Genomic DNA, 4,708 nt, shown 5'->3' with positions numbered 1-4,708 from the left:
CAAAGAAAATCATCAGTCTAGACTCTCCGGCCTGATAGGAGCTTGTATGAAATTTGGGCCCATCTTTCCAGTAAAAGTGCCTCCCTGCTCCAAGGCTTTGAGCCGCCCTCTCTTCCTCCTTCTCTTCTTGTGACCTTTTATCTCAGCGGGAGCCCTGACTAGAAAGAGGGTTCTGGAAATGTGGTGTGTTTCTCATTAAGTTTCTGCTGCATAAAAGTCACGTGATACAAGGCTCTTTTTTTTTTCCCCCCTTTCCCTTCTTTCTTTACCCTGTGTATCTACAATAACTCCTACTGCTTAGGTTTTATTTAATTTGAGATGATTGAAGACCAAAATCTTGTTGATAGGAAGATGCTAAAAAATCTTGTTTCTAGGGTGCCAGTGGTATGTTTGGTTCACTTTTCCTTGGTGTTGAGATGGGCGAACAGAATCCCAAATAGGATCAGTTCTCTGCGAGACTCCAAATGCTCCCCTTTTCCTCCTGTTTCCAGATCTGAAATTTTCTTTCTTTAAAACTCGAAGCTTTGACTTGGAGATGTTAAGGTAGGAGGCTGCCGAGTGGGCCCTGAGGAACCCCTGGGGGTCTGCAGGGAATCTCGCGGCTCTGGGAAGGTCATTGCTGTGATCCGGCCGCTCCCGTCCCCGCATCTGCTGAGATGCTCTCATCTGAGCTCAGTGGTCTGTGGCAATGAAGGTGAGACAGAGGGGGAGACAGGGAGGAAGAGAGAGAAGAGACCACAGATCCTGGTAACTGCCAAGTCTCTGTTACCTTCCCCCGGAATTCGTGAGGCTCCAACCCTACCCTGTCCCTGTGAAATGTAAAGTGATGGGTCAGAGTTGGTGCAGCTGGTGTCTCAAAATAGGTCCGTGGCTTCCTGCCTAACGCAAAGGCCTGGGAGAGGGGGAAGCCAGGGACATGGGGGCAGGTGAGCATTCCAGTCAGGGTGGTGTGAATCCAGAGTTTCTCCTCACCCCTTGCTGTTCAGTGCTCAGCCAGTGGGACCTAGTCTTGGCAATGAGAGGGCCTGGCTTTCTTCTTCCTTTGAAGAACAAAGGGAGCCCGTGGCTCAGCATCACCGTCGTGGCCTTGTAGTGGTCCAGAGACTGGTCCAGGGACCCCGTGCCTCACGGGGCTGGCGCAGAGGCTGATCTATAGGCGGGAATGCTGTCGCCTGCCTCTGCTCCTGGCTTTCTGCCGGCATATGCCCTTCCCTTCTCCTCCTGGGGGTCATGTTACCCTCTATTCCCAACATTCACAGAAACCTTTGGGATTCAGCCCGGCCATGCGAGCCTCAGTTCTGAAAATGGAAAGGAAATGAGGAGTGGGGCATCTCTGCCACTAACTTCTTGTGGGATTGGGGCAAGTCCTTGGACAGCCCTCTGTGTTTGTCCTCATCTCTTTTTTTTTTTTTTTTTAAATTTTTTAACATTTGTTTTTGAGAGACAGAGACAGACCATAAGTGGGGGAGGGGCAGAGAGCGAGGGAGACACAGAATCCGAAGCAGGCTCCAGCCTCCGAGCTGTCAGCACAGAGCCCGACGCGGGGCTCGAACCCACGAACCGTGAGATCATGACCTGAGCGGAACTCAGATGCTTAACTGACAGAGCCACCCATGCACTCCTGTCCTCATCTTTGCAAACCGGGCTTGGATCTGAGGTTTGCTAAACTCCCAGCTCACAGAGCCGCTGGCAGCAACCAGCCCCTCAGTGGTCTGTTTTCTAAATAAAGTTTTATTGGCACACAGCCACACCTATTATTTACGTCCTGTCTGTGGCTGCTTTTGCACTGACACAGCAGAAGTGAGTAGTTGTGGGATCGCATCGCTTGTGAAGCCAAAGGTATTTACTATCTAGCCCTTTGCAGGAAAAATGTGCCAGCCTCTGGTCTGCGGCTTCAATATGATTTCATTTTCCCTGGAGTGAGGCAGCGCCGTTTCCAGAGCCATCGTGATTGTATTTCACGGTGACGGGTCACTTGAATGAGGCAGAGGCGACCGTTCCGCACCCCAGCCAGACAGCAGGTGAGGGAACCTGTATTAGTCAGCCTGGGATACCATAACAAAATGCCATAGATTGGCTGATTTAAACAACAGGTAAACAGCAGGTATTTATTTTCTCACGGGTCTGGAGGCTGAAAGTCCATGATCAAGATGCTGGCAAATTCAGTTTTATTCTGAGGCCTCCTCACCTGGCTTGCTGCTACCTTGCTGTGTCCTCACATGGCCTTTCCTCAGTGCACGGAGGACGGACAGAGAGGGGGTGAGCTCTCTGGTGTCTCTTTTAATAAGGACACTAATCCCATTGGATCAGGGCTCCACTCATATGACCTCGTTTAAGGCTGATTACCTCTTCAGAGGCTCTGTCTCAAATACATTGGGGTTGGGATTCAACATAAGAATTTTTAAACATTTTTTTAAAATTTATTTTTATTTATTATGAGAGGGAGAGAGAAAGCATGAGCGCGGGAGGGGCAGAGAGAGAAGGAGAGAGAGAGAGAATCCCAAGCAGGCTCTGCACTGTCAGCACAGAGCCCGATGTGGGGCCCGAACCCACCGAACCATGAGATAGATCGTGACCTGAGCTGAAACCAAGAGTTGGGTGCTTGACCGACTGAGTCACCCACGTGACCCTCAATGTAGGAATTTGGTGGCGTGGGGGGGGGGGGGGCACAATTCAGTCCATGACAAGATTCCAATCATCTTCTCAGGGGACTTTCTAATTATGCCAACCTGACAGATGAGGAGACTAAGGCCACGGGGAGGTTAGATGCTCATTCTGTGTCTTAGGTCAGGTCCCCCAGGACAAACCGGGGAGGACGACTGTGTGCAAGGGATGCTCTGAAGACGAGCCCCGCGGGGCACAGTGGTCAGGGCATCAGGGAGTCCACGAGGGGCAGGGCAGAGCTCAGGTGCAGCCCCCCAGGGGTGGCTTCCTCCTGGCCCCAGAGGGCAGCTGGGAGCCTGAGACACCGCACCTGTCAGCACTGGCTACGGGCTGCCTTGGGGCAATGTCAAGTCCCAGGCATTTCCAGTCTCTGCAGGTGTGGGCAAAGCAGCTCTGGTCGCCTGAAGGCAGTCCTCCAGAAGCAAGATCACACAGAAGCCAGGGAGGGCCGCACAGCAAGCGTAAAAGCGATCACAGGGCACCTTGGCCAGGCATTGGCTGTGTGGCCTCATCCCAGAAGGGCAAATCTGAGTCAATAACAAAATGTATTTCCAAGAGTACCCGCGAACGACCTGGTAAAACAAAATTGGCACATCTGCCAGACGTTCTATGCTTGGAAGAACTGAGAAGGTGACCGAACCTCGTGTGTGCTGACATTCCCAGACAGGGCACCCCAGTAGTCGCTCGGTTAGTTTTGAGGGCCACTTGCAGGGGGGCTGAGTGGGAGCTGGGCAAGGGGCCAGAGTGAGTGACAACAACCTGAGGTCAGGCTTTGAAGAGAGCCAGCCCTGTCCCGGGCCTCTCCTGGCAACCAGGACATCTGCCCTTGGCCGACAGTCTAGGCAGGCTTGGGGTCTGACCGTTTGCCCCAACGAAGGACTTTTCTGAGTCTGAGTTTCAAAGACGATCTTCACCACATGGGGGGTGGCCGTTCCCCAGGGGTGTTGAGGTAGAGGGCGCTGAAATGGTGGGGGAGGGTGGGTTGGAAACACAGGACTCATGCAGCACGAGTGGGATTTTGCTTCTGTCTTGATTTTTCACACGTCTCAGAACAAATAGAATGGTGGCCGATTTCACATGTTTTTGTCAGTTTTGTCACATCGCCTACTTTTTCCACCCCACCCCCCCCCAACCGCCCTTTGGGAGAATTGAACTGAGAAACTATTAGAAATAATGAGAGTTCAGTAAGGCAGCCAGTCACAAAATAAATGTACAAAAATCAATAGCTTTCCTATTTCCAACAGTAACCGCTTAGAAAAAATAATGGAAAAGAAAGATCTCGTTCACAATAGAAACAAAAGGTATTTATCACCTTGAAGCAAACTGATAGAAGACATATGGGCTGCCCTCTCCCCCCTCCGTCCTAGGCATCCCTCTGGGTTGCGGGGGGGGGAGACTTGTGATGACTGTAGTTTGGATTCCGGGCCCCCACCCTTCAGACTCTGCCATGGGAGGGCTGGGGGCCAGAGTTTCCCCGACTCTCTGGGTGGGAGGCACACTGAAGACATAAGCTCATGACGGCTGCCCTGGGCAGCTGCCAAGGGGCCGCTGCGCCTGCTGACTCTGGAAGCCTTCAGGGCTGACCACGTCTGCCACTCCGCGGTGTCTCAGTGGCCGTGTCAGTGTGGGTGCAGGTCGTAAACGTTATCGCTGGTGAGAGTTCCTCCCGTAACCAAGGATGGCGTCACGTCTGGGATGGGGTTAGGTCAAGGACGGAATCCAGGACTACTCCATCCCAGGAACTTTCTAGGATAACCTTCTGTCTTGGGTGGAAGTAACACATATATTAGTCAGGATGTTTTTCCTTTGCAAACGGCAGGAAGCCTCGCTTAACCTCCCCCCCGACCCTGGTAACCCCAGCAAAAAAAGAAAATGAAAAGATACAAGAGAACTGTATCCCATTCGTTGCCCCTTGGTGCAGTGCACAGGTTTGCAGACTGCCAGCCCCCTGTGGCTGCCTCCGGGGTGGGGGCTGCTTTGTTTATCCTCGGGACAGATTGGAAGGGAAAGGTTATCAGCTCCTCAAGGGAGTAGTCTGACATGG

Source organism: Panthera pardus, unplaced genomic scaffold, assembly GCF_024362965.1.
Source record: "Panthera pardus isolate Hobbes unplaced genomic scaffold, ASM2436296v1 HiC_scaffold_16, whole genome shotgun sequence".
Lineage (NCBI taxonomy): Eukaryota > Metazoa > Chordata > Mammalia > Carnivora > Felidae > Panthera > Panthera pardus.
Note: the sequence above shows the minus strand (reverse complement) of the source record.